Source organism: Bemisia tabaci, chromosome 2, assembly GCF_918797505.1.
Source record: "Bemisia tabaci chromosome 2, PGI_BMITA_v3".
NCBI classification, from domain to species: Eukaryota; Metazoa; Arthropoda; class Insecta; order Hemiptera; family Aleyrodidae; genus Bemisia; species Bemisia tabaci.
Window position 1 is genome coordinate 66,681,439 of NC_092794.1, and position 19,207 is coordinate 66,700,645.

The following is a 19,207-nucleotide window of genomic DNA, read 5'->3' on the forward strand; positions in this document are numbered from 1 at the left end:
AACAATAAGGAATTTGTCCGGTAGGTGCCGATGAATAACTACATTTTGTGACTACTTTTTGTGAGTTTTTTATATGTTTGAACTTTGAAATGTAGTGTAAAATACTTGTTCGTTTGAAATCGTTACAGTTGTACCAATTTTTGAGAATAATATCTGGTTAGGAAAATGATAACGATAAATAATTGAACGTTTTTCTTCCAAACGGAACTACGTGCACTTAGACGTGATCCCTGTTATGCATGCATTCTTACGGGTCTCAGGGCTCATGCCGTGATGGTAAAAATAGTTCCGATTGGCAGGAATACGTCCAATTTTTGTTTTAACAGTTGCTAGACACTTTGCCCAATTTTTTTTTTACCCGATACCTAGTTTGGCCAACAAATTTAATCCAAGTTACACTTTGGCCGTGTTGATCACTTTGCCCTTTTAGCACCGCTAAAAATAAGGCAAACGAAGCCAACACAACATGGAAATAGAGTCCGAGAAAGTACTCGCTTTTTATGACGGCGCAGAGATACAACTATTCGTACTTGATGGACGTCCGTGCTGTATCTGAAAAATTGAAGGCGCGATGGCACGAGACGTGAACTCGCAATGCTCCGCTTTATTCTGCCAATGAGGTGTCGTTCAGATTCGGGAGAAAAGTTAAAAAAGAGGCCCGAAGACATCTCTCGTACCTTCGGCTGTGTTACTCACATAGTGCTAGAAGTACCATTACGAATAAGACAAACGGAAACAAACACAATATGGAAATAGAGGGAGAGAAAGGATGCGCGTTTACGACGGCGCAGAGATACAACTATTCGTGCTTGATGGTTGTCCGTGTTGTATCTGTAAAATTGAAGGTGCGATGCGTGAACTCGCAATGCTCCGCTCCATGCGAATGTATGGTATTGACTAATGTTGCACCGAACAGCGTATCTTTTTGAAGTAAAATTGTGCTCGGATGAGCTTTTTCCCTCTGTATTGAGTTTCCCAGTTTTCTTGATTTTAACGCACGTTGGCTAAATATCCAACTTACTGTCTAAATGATTCATGCGTCTACCGCAATCTTGTCATTTTCCCTCTGCCTTTCATTCCATCGCTTTGTCTATCAATTTCAATAAACAGCCGGCAGGTTTACACTGGTTGGTGAGCATTACGCATAAAAAGTGGGCAGAGCAAAAAAATTTCGTCGGTCCGACGAGCCGCGACACGGCGAGGCGAAGCCGCCCAAACCGGAATTTGCTCTTAGCGAGTCCATTAGTATTTTAACAACATTTACACGCGTGGATATTTTCCTCCCATTCCGAATTTCGCTCCCCTGTGCTTATATCTTAATAAACAATTAGAAACGAGAGAAAACGCAGAGCCCGGCTCGCGCGCAGGCGCAGCCCCGCCGGATCGGGCCAGGCTACTTTACAATCCGAGCACATGTTCGTGCCGATAGGAGGCTCCTGCATGCGCGACCAAACCGACCGGCCGACCACAGTCGCCGACTCTATCTCCTCGTAAAAACGTTGATGATAACCGCTCTGCGTGTGTGGCCCTCCGCGCCGGAACTCGCTTGAGGCCAGAAATTTGGTCAAAAGCACTTTTTCGAGCTGTCTTGAGAGTGTAAAAAATTTAAGCGAGCTTAACGGCGAAAGTGACCTCGCACAAGGCTTGTATTATAGTGTTGAAGTGCGCCACTGATTTTGCAGGTGGGTCCGTCGAGAATTCTTCGCGTCGCATGAACATGCCCGAGGACGAAAAGAAAATCTGGGAGAAATTACCGATTTTTCTGGCAGTTGGTCATACACCGGAACACTGGGAAAAAAAAAAAAAACACATTGGATCTAGAGTCCAAACTTTTGAAAGCATTGACAAGAAAAAGGACTCTTGATTCAATCAGATTTAAGCTTAAATCAAAAGGAAATCCGCTCAAATTAAGAGGAAATCCGCTCAAATTAAGAGGCTGGGTTCTTGATTTAAGCTTAAATCTGATTGAATCAAGAGTATTTTTTCTTGTCGATGTTTTTTAAAGTCTGGACTCTAGATCCAATGTGTGTGTGTTTGTGTTTTTTTTTTCCAGTGAAGTCTCGAGGAATATAATTGATTTTCCGTCAATGCTGATGATTTCACTGATAATTTCACCGTATTTTGTGGAGATAAGTCGAAGAATCAGGGATCGCAATAAGATAACAGCGGTTTTCCTATGACTGGTTTTGAATTTTACCTTTTTTTCTTTCTAAATGCGCAAAGGAAAAATCCCACTTGCTAATATATGATCATATGAGGAACACGCAATGCATGATGTTTAAGGCGCGAAGCGTTACGAAGGGTTGGAACGGGAAGCAGTTGATGTAAAAAAGCTCAATTGACGTCATTGTGAAGTAAGGAAAACAAGCGCAAACTGCTTCGAGGATATGGAAGACAATTACAGTATCTAACCGTTTACCACTTTCGGGACTTTACTAGAAATTTAAAGCAGACAAAAAGTACCCAGGATAATGACAAAAGTATTTCTAGAAATTTTTAGTGCTGATGAGTTCGGGTCAAAATTTCTTCATGGAAGAAAGTGGACCCTTTCAGATCTACTTGGAGTGTTAGATGTTGTCTGTATGTGCTGGAAAAGAAGTTCCGGCCATGGAAGTCGTACTTACGGGCTATGTAGATACACTGTCCGCGTTCCGTGCTCAGAGGCCGAAAATTCCGGGCTTGGCACCTGGAGCAATCGAGGTTACGGCTCCAGCACCCGGAACTTTCGGCCTACGATCCCGGAACGGACGGTATGTCCCGTAACTTTTTTTTCAGCGCTAGGAAGTTTGAAGAGGAACCGTGACATTTTCTCACAGAATGTTCACGGGCATTCGAGAAAACTTTTCGTGGACGCCATGAGGCAACGATGGATGATGGATGGCGACACGCGGTCAGTGAGTGAGTCGGTGCTAATTAACATGGATCAAGACAGAGGCGCGTTCTTTGCTTCGGAAGAGGCGCTGGCCGCTGGGCCCGAGCACCGGATATCCGTCGCGAACTCACCGTTTTTGATCCGGGCACCTCGATTGTCATCGTACTCGTAGTGGTCATCGTCTTCCTTGTTTCCTCAATTGACTAACAGTTTGTTGACATCGCCGCCGGATCAGCTGGTCACCGTTACACAGTGGGTCAAAATGAAAGTCATCATCACACATGAAAATTCAGTGATCAGCGTTTGCAATAATTCGACCGCATTCAGCAGAAAGGAACATACATACAAGAGAACGGTTGTGCGGATTGTTTTGTTTTCAAGGAATTTACATCGTACTTTGCAGAAAATTCACTGAAATTTGCACAAAATTTGAACAACCGTTTCTATGTAAAAAATTAAATTGCCGGATAAAATTTGGCAATAGCTAATGTGCCTTGGTTCCTTTTTGCTTGATACGGTCTAATTTTTTCTCCAATACGAAGAGTTGAAGACGTTTTCGTTCTCCATGCAAAGGCTGCAAAAGTGACTGAAGAAACTGATTGTTTCATACACGAACATTTATGTGCAATTTTTGTCTACAATTTTACTAATTTTTGTCTGTGGTTGGTGGAAAAGTCACTGAAGTTCTTAGTTCGAATTTTCTAACAGTTTCCTCGAGATAATGCTAAGGTCGGAAGGAAATTTTGGTTATGTGCTTTGAAGTAGTAACGTTCTTTTACTATGGAAACGACAATATGGCTGGTATCAGGATTTTTTTTGCCAAGCAAATTCAAGCAGCACATCTCTTTAAAAAGTGAATTTGTAATCGATGACAAGTCAAGTTTGTTTAAGTTTTTCTGGACTTGAAAAAACAAAATTACTTATTTTAAATCACAAAGCATGTTTTACTTTTAAAAAATTTCTTTTCCTCAAAATTTTATCACTGTCATCAAAGAAATTTTTTTTCAAGTTCCAAATATATTTTTTAATTATTTTTTTTGTGTGTCCTCAAACCAGGCCATCCATCCTGGATCTTGGTTCTCAAAATTTGGCCTTCTTTGTGCGGTGGGATGACTCATCTCCACGTGATTTTTGGGAAACAATAGGACTGTTAGGCACGGGACCGATTCCGGAAATCCTCACCGATCTTGTGCGGAAGTCACTAACCGCTGACCAGGAGCTCAATGAGGGAGGGGGTGGGATGGGGGGGGGGGCTGGCGACGTCGGGACATCTAAGGTCGTCAACGTGCATCTCCGGTGATCAACGGGTGTACGATCATGCCGTCATGTTAAACTCTTCAGTATGACAAAATCGGTATTTGGGCCACGTAGTCAATACAGTGTTGCTGGTTGCTAGGGACGATAATTTCTCCTCGAGTTCTATTGAACCGACTGACAATACTACCAAGTCCAGAGGCGGATCCAGCAATTTGGCAACACCGGATTCCCTCCATTTAACCTTATGTTAATTAATCGATTCTTGTCGAAGCACCTGTCCCCTTCAAGAATCGATACATTTTCATAGGTTCAAATTGGGAAAAGCAATTTTGCCAATTTGCCGGATCCGCCAATGACCAAGTCTGGAGTACATTTCATTTTAGAGCTAGAGTTGCTCGCAAATAACCGGAGTGATTTGGGGGGGGGGGAGGAGAGGTATAGTCGTATGGATATCTTATAAAAAGGGATGGGGGTGCTGAAAAGGCAGCCAAAATGATTTCTTGATAATAGAATGGATCCTCAGTATTAATTAAATACTTCACGGTTACTGTTCATTGTTTTTGAAAGGACGCATTTCCTCCGCACGGTGGAAATCTTTGCGGCCGGATTCGTACACTCAAAAAAAGGTATGACTCTGAGACCCATAAAAAATGGCTCGGAGATCCATAATTTCTAACCAAAGTGACTTACCGTCTACAGTAAAAAACAAAAATATGATTTTTGTACAAAATTTCGGCCCAATCCAAAAAATGTCACTAATTACCAAAAACAAAAAAAAAAAACAACAAAAAAAACCAGGCACCCAAAAAATATGATGGCAGTACCGTTTGGATTCATCATATAAAAGGAAATGATATCAAAATGGCCCAATTTTCTCTTTCATGCCCATGCAATATACCAAACACCCCAACTTTTTTCACAAAAAAAAAAAAAAAATAAATAAATACCTATAAGGTATGATGACCTGAACACGTTTATTGGATCCATCGCTTTAAAGGAGTATGATATCAAATCGGCCCAACTTCTCTGAAATATGCCCATCTCGGATCAATAATTTTTTTGAGACCTTCCGACTCATCGCTGAGGAGACACTGATCATTACTTGACCCTTAGTATATGTCCTTGTTTAGATGTCAAAGAGTTCCTTATGAGAACTGTAATGAATTTTTTTTCTTTGAAGAGATAAAATCAAAAAATCGTCATAAAATTGAAAAAAAAATTCGAAGAAAAAAAAAGGAATGGGCCGGCCGGCCGTACATACAAGTGGTAGATAATATAGGGTGATTATCGTCTCTCTTTCACATATACATGAACAAGTATCATCGTCAAAAGGAGGATCAGTCCTTCTTGAAATCGTCATTGAAAGATAGACTGAAAGATATTCACACATGAGTGAACAACTTAACAACTTTCAAGCAATGCCATATTCTTTGTTTGTTTCTGATAGAAGGCCTTACAAACTACTGAACCTTGGCGTATTATTGCGAATATTATGTGCCTCCTACTTACAATGCTTCTTTCTTAGCAACTTCATGGATGTTGGCAAGACCGGGTCGGTCACCCATGCCAAAATGTTGGGGCATACCAATGTATCTACATTTCCCCCCTTTTTTTTTGTACGTGCCGGCCGGCCCATTCCTTTTTTTTTCTTCGAATTTTTTTTTCAATTTTATGACGATTTTTTGATTTTATCTCTTCAAAGAAAAAAAATTCATTACAGTTCTCATAAGGAACTCTTTGACATCTAAACAAGGACATATACTAAGGGTCAAGTAATGATCAGTGTCTCCTCAGCGATGAGTCGGAAGGTCTCAAAAAAATTATTGATCCGAGATGGGCATATTTCAGAGAAGTTGGGCCGATTTGATATCATACTCCTTTAAAGCGATGGATCCAATAAACGTGTTCAGGTCATCATACCTTATAGGTATTTATTTATTTTTTTTTTTTTTTTTGTGAAAAAAGTTGGGGTGTTTGGTATATTGCATGGGCATGAAAGAGAAAATTGGGCCATTTTGATATCATTTCCTTTTATATGATGAATCCAAACGGTACTGCCATCATATTTTTTGGGTGCCTGGTTTTTTTTGTTGTTTTTTTTTTTTGTTTTTGGTAATTAGTGACATTTTTTGGATTGGGCCGAAATTTTGTACAAAAATCATATTTTTGTTTTTTTGGAAGGATATCACGTATTTTTGGTATGACTTCTGCGAAGTATCAGGCAAAGAGAGTTCCCATTTTAAATTTAAAAGTTGTTCCCGCGGGCGCGAGGCAGAGAAGAAACGACCCCCCCCCCCCCCCTCGAAAGCGGCCCACCTTTTTTTAAGGAATTTCGTTCAAACCGCATGTCAATAATCTGTAATCGTTCTCGAGACACCAGTAAGGAAGGATCCATATTTTTGGCACACCCTGTACGTCACAGAAAAAAAACCGCAGGTCAGTATTGAAATCGTGACAAAGTTGGGTCACTTGACGTAATGCCTAATTCTCATTGGCTACGAACGATAGAAACTACAGTAAAGCGCATTGACTTATAACGCAATCTAGGTCGCGCGGTAGGTAAGACAGCTAGCGGGGTAAATCAGAGTAAAGACGCGCCTTCCGCTTGGTGGATACATCCGGATATACGAACGAAAAGTACCCGTATCAGGCAACGGCACTGGCATGACAGGCATTTCCATTGTCTCGGTCTCGGACTTGTTGGGTGTTGCTGAGTTGCCTATCGTCCCGCCTGAAGGGACTCTAGTCTCGCCGAAATTTCCTAATGCGCAGTCTAAGCCTTAGATAGTGCATAGAGAGGTTATGATACTTATGTTATTGTTTCGTTTGGAAATTTTGAATCGGGCTTGAGCAAAATAGCATCGCAATTTCAATTTCTCCTGGCTCCTGTCTCTTTTTCTATGTCATATTATTTCTGAAATTAATAACAGCATAACTTCTTGAATGGTTTTCTCATTGTACGCACGAAACATTTTCAATTTTATGCTGCCCCGAGGAATAATACTTCCAAATGTGACCATTCTTGATTTTGCATGATTCCTTCTCTCTCTAGGTACCTTTTTCGTTGTGAGTGAGTTTTCTTTTATGATTCTCTGATTACTGAGGGCACAATGCTTGGGCACAATGTGCCTGAAACGAAAAGTTGCTACTTACTTGTTTACTATGTGCATTCCTATCCAGACATCATATGAAATCATCTTGGTACTTGCGTTAAATCTGTCCGTTCATAAGGAGATGGTATACAATAAACTTTAGTTGTGATGACATAAATTTTCTCAACTGCATGCTGATTATTGAAACTATGTCAGTACGACAAGGCAAGACAGCCCTATCTTAACCGTGCAATATATCGCATTTCGATCTCTTATCAGACTGCTTCAAACTTTCAATAATCGGCCTGCTGCAATGAAATCCTTTTATAGCTTTCATCATTATGATTCTCCATTTGGCCATTCTGGTCAACTAGAGTCCACAAAGACACATTGACTTTAAACGCGCAACAGGGTGAAAGGGAGAGTGCCAGTTTAACTAATAATGGGTTTATTTTCAATGATAAAATTAACCAGTCTATTTACTGTCACACCTTCAAAGTGGGTGAATGTGTCAGGCAAGAACCATGATAATCAACAACTTCAGAGCTGCTCTTAATATAGGACTTCTATGTAATGTTCCATCTCCTGTGTACAGTAGGCACAAAACCAGGATTTACATTAGAGGCATCACCTGTGTTAAGGGATACCTTTTATGTCTTACATTATCCGACATTTTTTTTTTGGATTCTTGGAACTAATGATAGAATGCAAGCTAAATTCTGCCGCTCAGTGCAGGACCTCTATCATTTACGCTGCTTATACCTAGTTATGCCTGCCAGGTCCTTTGACCATTCGAATCGCAATTTCTCCGAGCTCCAATTTCATCATCAGTAATAACATTGCAAACGCGTGATACCGTCTCATAAAGACAGTAAGCAAAGTAAGTATTTATCAATATTTTTAGTTTTATGAGAGATGTCTCTAAAGCTATGGCATTCTGTATCTTGAGAAATGTGACCAGTTCACTCGTCATTGGAAAAGATAAACAGTAAAAGTTGATGCTTCCGCAAGCAAAAATTACAGATACCACAACTGAAATTTCGATCTCAATAGCATGAATCTTCTGAACTGTAATGAAACAGTTTGATAACATTTCATTTTCAGGAGCCTTTATCTGCCAATGCTGGTCATACAGAGTCAACAGCGATTGAGTTTCAGTGCGTTATCAGGGTACAACAGAGAATACCACTTTAATTTTTGGTTTTCCTTTCAATAACATTTCATTTTTATGAGTCTGTATCGCCAATTCTGGTCATGCAGAGTCGGCTGCGATTGAGTTTAAACGCGTTATCAGGGTAAAACGGAGAGTACAATTTTGATTCTTTGTTTTACTTTCAAGGATGGAAAAAAACAGTTCATTTTCTGTCACACCTTCAGGCATGAACTTTTCAGCTAAGGACTCAAATAAATGACAATTTAGGAGCCACTTGTCATGTATGGTTCTTCTGTATTAGTCCGTCCCTTTCATACCGTAGACCGAGAACCAAAGGTTAAAGTATAAATATCACCTATATTCAAGGCTTAATTTTATATCCTATGCTATGTGATCCCTCTCATACGATTCTATCGAACGGATGATTCGGTAAGTTAATTATGTGGAGCACCATCATATCTATGCTGGGAATTGCCAGGGAGATTCTGCAACCATCCGATTAAGGTAACTCTCACATCAATACAGTGGCAGGTAAAGTAAGCGGGTATTTATGAGAGATTTCTCAACTCGGGCATTCAATGCCCACTTTCCGTCAAAGAGGATGCTCTGTTGATATGCTGTTGCAGCCAAAAATATTTATCACAACTAATATTTTTAGTCGCCTCAGTCTCAATCGATAGCTTTCATTAATCTGCCAGTTCTGGCTATCCGAAGTCCACATCTAATGAGTTTTAACTCACTTTCAGGGTGTGCCAGAGAATTAATTCCTGTATCCATTTTCTGTTCTAAATGAACCAGCTAATTTTCTGTCGCACTCTCATAGTGGGTAAATTTGTCAGGCGAGGACTCAGATAATCTAGAGGTCAGGCGGCACTGATGTATTATGTCGAACAGCTGCTCTGTATTATCTCCTATATGTGGTAAGCAGTGACGGCAAGTTTACGTCTCTAGGTACTGCAAATTTTAGCCGATGTATAGAGAGGTTATCACCAAGGATATCCTGCATTAGTTATAGCATCTCTATTTTATCAAACCAATGAAATAGTAGCATATAGATACATACCTTCTGCACAGGTCAAAATGAAAGACCTTGATTTGATTAAAGTAGTATGAACCAAATTAAACATTAGGTTGAAGACAGGAAAACTAAAAATATAATATTTTCAATGAGCAGAACTGTGATTTCTTGAATTGATCACCTACACATGAAAAGTGGGTGATGGAATTCTTGAACACTAAAAGTTAATGCTGTGGCTGGTTTAAACTTCTCTCACCAAAATAGGGTAGGTGGATAATGTCTCAAGAAGAGATGGTTTAGGATTTAATTGTCATAATGTTGGGCACTTAGAATGAACTTCATGTAATGTATAGGATATGATGGCTTTCTTTTGATTCTGTTAAGCTGAAGATGAAATGACACCTAAATTCTACAGCTGTACGCAGGTAAGTTAATCATATCTCATTCGAATGGTATGCAGTAACAGGAAAACATTGAGGCTTTATGCACCAGTAGCAGACACATCTACTCCAGAGGAGGTAGGCCGCCAGCAAAATTGTATTAGTAAGTGGAAACGCGGCTTCATCCCCACAAATTGAGACGCTGACAGACATTAAGTCTATCAAATCAATGAAATAATAGTATAAATACATACCTTCTGCAGAGGTCAATATGAAAGACCTTGATTTGAAGAATTTTATCCAAACACAGGCAAATAAGTCGATTCAATCAACTTTTGACACAGAATCAAAGAGACTTGCCAATAATCAAATTAACAGTAATGTCTGAAGTCAAGTATCTTTGATTTTGTGGCATTGAGTTGGTTTCATTATACCAGTTTAGCTGAAGCAATTATAGAGTGAAGCGTAGCTGCTTTGCGTAGACATATAACCACCGCTGATGGGTGAATGCGTTTACCAGTTTTCGAATATGAGGCATTGCAAGTCTATGAAAACATTGAGGCTTTACGCACCAGTAGCATGATACACTGAAAAAAGGCACATCAACTCTAGAGAATGTTGGCTGCTAGCAAAATTTTAGGAGAAAGTGGAAACGCAGCTTCAACCCCGCAGGTTGAGACCCCGACACACATCATCAGATGGATGATTTTCTAGCGGAAAGTTGCTGAATCTCTAACGAGAAATAATATCTAGGACTCACTATAGTGAGCTATCATCGATCATTCATGAACAATTACTTGAAAAGATCACTAGATCCGGGCGGATGGGAAGAAATCACAGGTTGCGATCTGAGTACTTACTGTGACAACTAAATTTATCTAGGGTCCGAGAATCATAAAATGATTATATAGAAATGGATCCAGTTATCTTCGGCTTTGATAAAATAGAAACACGCATCGATTAATCTATCTCATTCTTATTATTTAAATATTTAAAGCCATAATAACTGATAATAGCAGAAATATAACCTAAAATTTGGTTTCTGGAGTCGGCGCTCACCATCCATCGCGCGGTTCTACAAGTTGTTTTCAAATTCAAATTTTCTGTGAAGAATTGACACACTCTCCTTCTTTCAATAAATTCTCCTTTCGAAGTCCATATAAGTCTGCAAACTTTTCAAAAGTTCCATCTATGGAGTCTAAAGATTCTAACTAGCTCTAGTTCAATGGGTTTTATCCTCCCATAACTTCCACAGCCGTGTCCTTAGGTACGCTTCAAAAATGACGTTTTTATCGATTTTCTCCCTTATGCCTCATTCATTCAAAAATTCCTTGATTTGGGACCTGTATTATAATTAGTAGTTTCAAAATATCTATAGTTTTATAGGGTTTTTCTCTACGGTTATAGCTGTAGGTTTAGATAAATGAACACGCCCGCCTTCCGCGGCCGGGCGTTTCGCGGGCCTCGAATCTGCCCCGAATCTGCTCAACAATTCCATCAGGGTCAGCTTTTGTTGGGGTCCATGTCGTCAAAAACGATCGTCAAGTTTTGGGGTCCAAAATTTGTCGTTAAAGCTTAATAACTTTTTTAATATTTAACTAAACTTAAAAAGGGTGGGCATTACGAGTAGAGCTGAGCATATTCTACCCAAATATTATAGGGTTTTCGGGCTTTACTTTACGACTTAATTAGCAGGAGTGCTAAATGGACCGCAAACCGTGCAGAAAAGCCCGGTCGCGTTGTTTCGTGTAAAACTAGTTAGGCAGCAGCCACCCGTCTTTTTTTTTTTTTTTTTTTTTTTTTTTTTTGGGGTCGTCATTTTTTAGGGGGAGTTTTTAGGATTGGGCCGGGGTGGCTACCGCCACCTAGAATGGCTTTCTGAGCCGTACTTCATTGGTCGTGAACCGTTAAGCATGGCCCCACGAACTATATTTTATGGCTCCATGATCCATAACTCGGCCGGTAAGCTTCCCATACTTGTTTTTTGAGTGTATATTATTTTAAATTCCATCTGACAATACTTACAATTGGTTATTGGTAGTTAGACGAGTATTACTAGGTTAAATGCAGAACGTTTATTTTCACTTAGAATGGGTATCGACGGTAAAATTACAGAATTGCGTAACTCAGTTTGCGGCGTTGCAGATTTTCTGCCGCACGTTATTTTTTAAACAGGAAACTACTCAATGACACTTCTTGAAAACCTTAGTGATCTTCCTTCTCGGCGTGCAGCGAAAGAACATTTGTTGAAAATTTGAAGGTATGATATGGGTTTGGTCTCCTTTGAAAAATAAAATAGGAGCAGAGTTTTGAAACGCTGCAATCGAGGTACGCGTTTTTTGCAATTTCACGGTCAAAATGCACTCAGTTGGACACTACAAGGTTCAATGCGTCTGGCTGCGAAGCAAAATTACGCCATCACAGACTACAGCACAGCCTGCAAATACGTACTAAAATTTCAACAAAGTTGCATTCAATACCTCCGTTCGAATGACCGTGATGTATTTAGGTACATCCCACACAAACGATTTGTTTTTTCATGATTTCGAAGTCCCCTCGACGGTCTCGATGTACGATCAATCGGAATTGAATCGCGATACTTATCTCTAAAACCTCGTAAAAAATCGAAGGAACATCGATTTATTCGTTGGTTCAATTGCAACAAAAACCTTACTGATTTCAGTGGAGAGTAAGTACTGTATGTTCCTCCAAAAAAGGAGACGGCAATGGATTTCTTACATATTGGATTGTTATCAGCTGACATACGAGCAGGGTTTATGGAAAAATCGGTCGCATGGACGGCATTGTTTCGAGGTTTTGTTTGATTCACCAGTTTTGCGAGCAAAAGCCTCACATTGATTTTTAAATCTTGAACTAGGACTTAAGATCGCAGCTATACTCATATAGCATTTCAAACGCACACTGAAAATAGCCCCTTAAATCTTTTCTATATACTGCCGCTAACTGCCTCAAAATTTTAAACGAATTTTTCATGGGCCGAATGACAACCATCGTGGGTCATTGATTTTTGAACAATAACGCATCTGAGGTGAAAGTATGAGAGGAGGCAAGGATTGAAAATTCTCGTCGCATTTCCTTTTCTTTTTTTCTTCCTCCTCTTCTTCCTTACTTTCTACTTCCTCCTCATCTGATTTTTTATATTTTATTCTTTTCCATATTCTCTCTCTTTCTTCTTCTTCCTTCCTGTTTTTCACCCATCTTCTCGGACCACCTCTCCATCCATTTCCCCGCTCTTTATCGTCATTTTCCTCCCCAAAGAAAGATACTGAAAAAAAAAAAGTATTGCACTTGCCATTAAGAGATATGTTGACCTGAAAAATGAATGAAAATGCTTGATTTAAGCTACTTTTAGTTCAATTTAAGTATTTTTTCTCTTTCCTACAGAAAATCAGATTAAATCAAGATATTAAAAATTCTTGGCGGCAAATTCAAGATTCACCACGATTGAGCCAAGAACTTTTTTCTCAGTTAAGAGGAAAATAAAGAAGGAAAAATCAGCGTTGCAAAACCATTAATTTAAAACTGATTTTACAAAAACAAATTCATTCACTTTTAAGTATTCAATACCAAAATTTCGTTTTTTGTATACTTATGATCACGAGAATCTTGCTCTATGATTTGTTAGCATTTACTGCATCTCTGTATCTGAATTGCGAATGTACATTAATCGGATTAATGCAACGAACTCTTAAGATAGTCTGGAAGCGGGATATGATCTGCAAAGGTATTCCTTTGAGGCAGAGGTGGATCTTGTTGCCTGGTTATTAGTAGTTTGTGCATACACATGTAATTTGTTAGCGTTGCACTAATATCGCAGATCACGCAGTCTGACGGGGGGCAATTAGCAATGTTCTCCAAAACAGGAACCAGTATTCCTTACGCAGCTCTGTCTCGCGTCCGCTGTTATTCAATGGCCATTTAATACAGCTCGATATACCACCATGCGGAATCTACAGGGTGTTTTCTACAGCATAGGACGCACCCGAGGCAATGAGGAAATGACCCACTAAGCAAGGTCTGAGAATTTGTCACACGTTTTCTCGTCAAAATCTCACTTGGAAAACGATTCACACGCACAGAGGTGCGAATGTCTAATTCTGAGCAAGATATTATCAAGTACTTTTAACGCATGATCAAATGGTATGGATCATACGAATGGCGCCACTAGTATTTTTTTCCGTTTGACCGATGTTGACTGTGAACATTTACATTCTGGTCCAGGAATTCATGTCCAGACTTCTCATTGTGTGATTAATATTTCTCGTGAACTTTTGGAAAGAAAACATATGCGCATTGCCTTCATTCATACCGTTTTCTGAGAGTAGTTGTTTCTGGAAGGGTATAGTATATCTTGAAGAAAATAATACACACAAATTAATCTTCTGGTTTTGGATCCTCCATATTAACATGCACGACTCTTTTTCAACTTTTCTTCTTCCACACTAAGAAAAAACAAAGATAAATATTACAATACATATTGCTAGTGCTCTTTATGAGCTCTTATAGTTATGACAAAAAACAGTGATTTTTTACCATATTACTACTAATATGGTAATTTTAACTATAGCTTTTTGTTTTTCGGCATGGGAGGGGTACCGTCGATTCTCAAGCATATAGCTTGGCGGTAAAGCCATCGCTAAGTTTATTTCGAATCGTTAATCCAGTGTCGTAGTCCTACTTAGCAATTTGATTTTTCCGGCGCCCTTTTTTTGCATCTTCGTGCAAATTATCAAGAGCTTGCAATTTGGCACAAAGGTCCTAACCCTAGTAGCACAACAAATTTTTGCTTTTCTAAAAAAAGTATAAAAAAAACATATCTGTTATCTAAATGATCGTTTTATATAAAAAACGTGTAACGCTTATATAAAAAAAATCAAAGTTCAGACCTGACCGTAATATATGAAAAATGATAAAAGCTCGATAAGGTAATTTTTTTTATACACACATTTTTTATTTTCTTATATAACGCATGCATACGAAAGTGTTAAAGTGAACATTTTTATGTAACGATTATATAAAAAAATAGGTAATCATTTTCGTGAGCTTTTCGCGAATTAGAAGAATTTTTAGTATGTTCGCGAAAAGCTCACGAAAATTATAACATTTTTTTACATAATGGTTACATAAAAATGTTCACTTTTAACACTTTTGTATGCATGCATTATATAAAAAAAATAACTTTCGTTCATAGTATTTATCTTTTCCTTCTGTGGTTCTGCTACTAGGGAAGTCATAAACCCTCAATGTGTGACGATGAAGGAAGTAATACCACGCACGCATCCTGATACGCCGTCAATCTGCTGTTACTGAAATACCACTATTACTGCTCCTGGGAGCTCGTTTTGCCTACTGCGTCAAATGAAGGCGAATCTATTTACACGAATTTATTGCTGTAATTGTTCAGAGTTCGAGTGTGCAAGATTTCTCTCGGTCGGTAGGTTTCCTCGCAAAGAAAAATATCTCGCCGGTATGTGTTTTTTTTTTCAGTTTACCTTTTGAAGAATACTTACCGAAAATTGTGTGCAAACCTATTAGTTAACATACTTTTAAAAGATCAGAATACTCAGGCGAGTTGAAGTTTTGAAACACCGTAGGCAATATACACATTTACTGGTTGCACCATGATGAAGAGGGATACCTGTGAAGTAATTTTCATATAATCTTCAGTGAATCCTCTAGCTTGCGCTGCGACTCATCATTCGTAAGACCTGGAAAGAAGAAGATTTGAATAGGTTTTTGTTAGAAAGGCATAGGACCGCAAAACCTGACTTTATAGAAGAGGCAAAATACTTATTTTCTCGTCAAGCAGGATGGCTAAAATCATTATATGTTTTGAAAGATTTGAAAGATTTTTTTTGGTAGGAAAATGCTTAGTACAGTTATCAAGCCAACTTGATTTTTCGGACGTACGTCCATCTTCAAGAAACTGGAGGAAATTTGAGCCAATTCTGAGCAAGGGAAGTTGGTTAAAAGTGTTTTTTTTTTTTTTTTTTTTTTTTTTTTTTTTTTTTTTTAAGAAAAAGTTTTTTTTCTAATTTTCATCATGTAGGAAGAGTGTGGAGTAAAGGTCTTTAGTTAAAGAAAAAAATTCAGAAGCATTGCGGTCTGTTTTTCTTTCATTTATTTTTTCATTTTTTTTAGAACAAATTATTAGAGTAAGCTATTTAAAAGCTCTTCAAATAGACACATACTTAGACTCGTTTGGATGAAGACACAAATTTAAAGGCATTGCCCGTGAAAAAAAAGGAAAACAAAGGAAAATAAAACCAAGAAGTCGTGTAAATTATAGTATATGTAATATGTAATTCTTCAATGGGACAAACCTGCAAAAGTAATACAGGTAATTTGAAAATGTTGGACTTGCACCCTTGCACCAGGAACCGATTCATTTTTCACGGGTAGAGAAATCACCCTGTGTGACGTATTGATGCGGAGCGGGCTGGAATATAGAGCAGAGGAGGAAGTAGAAGAAGGATTCGAATCCCTATTAAGGGAACCTCGTGAGTAATTAATTGAGTTACCTGCCTGCTGCGCGCTGCGCTACGGTGCATGCGCATGAGATTGCTCCATGAGCGCATGAGCTTGCTCTTGCTCCATGCTCCATCGACGGAGGAGAAAAAAGCGCGGCAAATTGTAAAGTCCGGCCTTTTTTGTAGCACTATAAATTACTTAACACTCATTTTGAGGGCACTCACGGAATTTCAATGAGCCGTTTGGACACCATTAAGGGATTGCGGGGGATCGTGTCGTGGGCATGGATGCCGATGCCTTTCTTGTGCCGGCGCAGCGCGGCGGCGCGGTGCATACAAGGCGGAGAGGGGGGCGGGGGTCGTCTAGAGCCACGTCCTTCGACGTCACGCGAGGACCGATGCATTTTCGGCCGAATATTACCGTGGTACCTGGGCCGGGCTTAAAATTTTTGAGCCCATGTGTACACTGAAAAAAAAGTTACGGGCTACATAGACATACCGTCCGTTCTGGGCTCAGGGACCGAAACTTCCGGGTGCTGGAGGCGTAGCTTCGATTGCTCCGGGTGCTACGCTACGCCCGGAACTTTCGGCTTCTGAGCCCGGAACGTGGACGGTCGGACAGTATGTTTATATAGCCCGTAAGCACGGCTTTCACGGCCGGAGTTCTTTTTCAGTGTAGGCGAAGTCTATGTTGTGGACCTTTCAGTCGTGTATCTTCCCGGAGAAGAAGGGTTCAAAAGTAAACTTTTGTTTACGACAGAAGAAGGGCGGGGGGTGGGGGTCCCTCGATAAGATTTGAAAATTATTTTTATTTAAAGTCTTTCTTGGCTCACATTGTGTGAGAAAAGAAAGAAAAAAGGGCCCCACCTGTAGACTCAGCTATAAGCACACGATACACATGGATAGTTACTATGGTGGGAAAATATTGAAACGTTCATCATTATAGGAAAAAGGAGTCCTCCCAGCGGCGGATCCAGGGGTGGGGGGGAAGAGTATAGACAGTAGTAGTAGCCCAAGAGAGAGAGAGAGTATGGGGGTGCAGCGTACCCCACGGATCCTCAAGTGTATTCAGTTTATTAAGGGCTCACGAATTTCTAGGAAGCAGTTCGAGTAACCTCTTCATTTGAAAAAAGTCAGCATAATGACCTCTCATGAGTATACAAATTCCGCAAGAGGTACAGGGCAAGGAAACTGCCAAATTCATGGGTTAAAGACGTCCCTAATTCGCGCACTTGGCGACCCGAAAGACGCGTTTTTCTTCGAGTGGGAAATGCAAATGCGCGATTATAAATTATTAAACGGACTTAAAACGGGATCCTTCCAACCGCAGTCAAGACCACACCGATGTTAATTGCTTTCACCGAGAGCAAACGAGGAACGAGACACATCGATCTCGTTCGCCGAGCGCACTCTTCCTCGTTCGTTAAATCGAGGAACTGACCATCAATATATCGAACGTCGTCGTAAGTATCGCGCGAGCCCATCTCGAAACCCGCGGAAGATGTTATGAAATATTTAAACAGAAGGGGCTAAAAAAGAAGGGAGTTTTTCTGGAGTTGACCCTTGTGGAAAGGTCATGTTCTTGGCCATTACCGGCAGCCGTGCCTCCTTCCTATTATCTATTCATTCCTGGTAATGAAAGCATTCTATTATATGTATGACCTGGTCGCGGATATTATAATATATTTCGCTCTTGTGCCTTTATTTGTTCACTCGAAAAATGGCCGGCCGGCACTTATACGCCGCGTAGTCCTCGCCCTACGGTAAAAATGCTTCTGACTTGCGAATTTCAACGACGGGTTTATTTCTTGAAAAATGGGCTCCCACCCGGGGGCGACCCGCCCCTTTTGTCACCCGTTTAATTTAGTTTTAAATTATGTTTGCAAGGTATCGGCCAAAACTTTGTTCACGCTCGTTATATGGACGCATTTCTTTATCCTTTGTGACATGAACTCTGCCGTGCTCATGTTCTTATGGATCTCGGAGCTCATGACAGAATTGATATAGTTCCTTTCGATTTAATTGCGTCCGAAACCACCCTCTTAAGCCACTTTCTGCGCCTCAGCTTTATTTTTCTCCACTGCTTAGAGTCGAGTGTATCCTGTATCCCCCTCTTGCAAAATACACTTTAAAAAAAGAAGAAACCTTTAAACCAGTGGCGGATTCAGAGTGAGTCGGGGTGGAGGGGGTGAGGGGGACTTGGATGTTGAGTGGGGGTCTGGGGGGCTTCCTCCAAAATTTTTTAAAAATATAGGTCCCTTCCAATTAAATTTTAATCTTATGCATTATTTGATGGTCGAAAATGGATCAATAATGCCTGTTTTTGGGTAATTTTATATTTGTATATGGATTAGGCATTTATTTCTCCGGTGTTTAGTAACCTTTGGTCGCACAGTTCTGTCTTGATTACATTTTAGTAAATTTTTAGGAGCACCTATTTTGTTCTCCTCCCTTTTTCTCCCTTTTTTCCTTCTCTCATGTTTCCTTTTTTGGCCCGAGAGTGGGGAGCATGCCCCCCTGGATCCGCTACTGCTCTAAACTAAATAAATATAAGAACTGGATCGTAATACCTAATTGACTAAATTTTACATTAAAGAACTATTCTTATTTAGTAGATTAACTTTGGAAATAGATTCTTGCAAGCCATTACAATAATTTAAATCACAAAAAATACGAAACCTAAAGTAAACAATATTGCGATTTTGACAGACCTTAAGGTATGTACGCTCCTACCTTAAAATTTTTGAAACTCGCGATAATTTTTCTTTAGCATTTGACATTTTTTGTGGTAGTAACTCATAGCAATTTCTCGCCAGGATCTATTTGCAAAGTTAAAATGTTGATTTTTACTGACGGTTCATGTAATTTTCTTCTATTTATTATGCTTTCATAAAGGCCTCCTTATAATGTAAACTATTTAGGATTTTTCTGAGGAGAACATCTG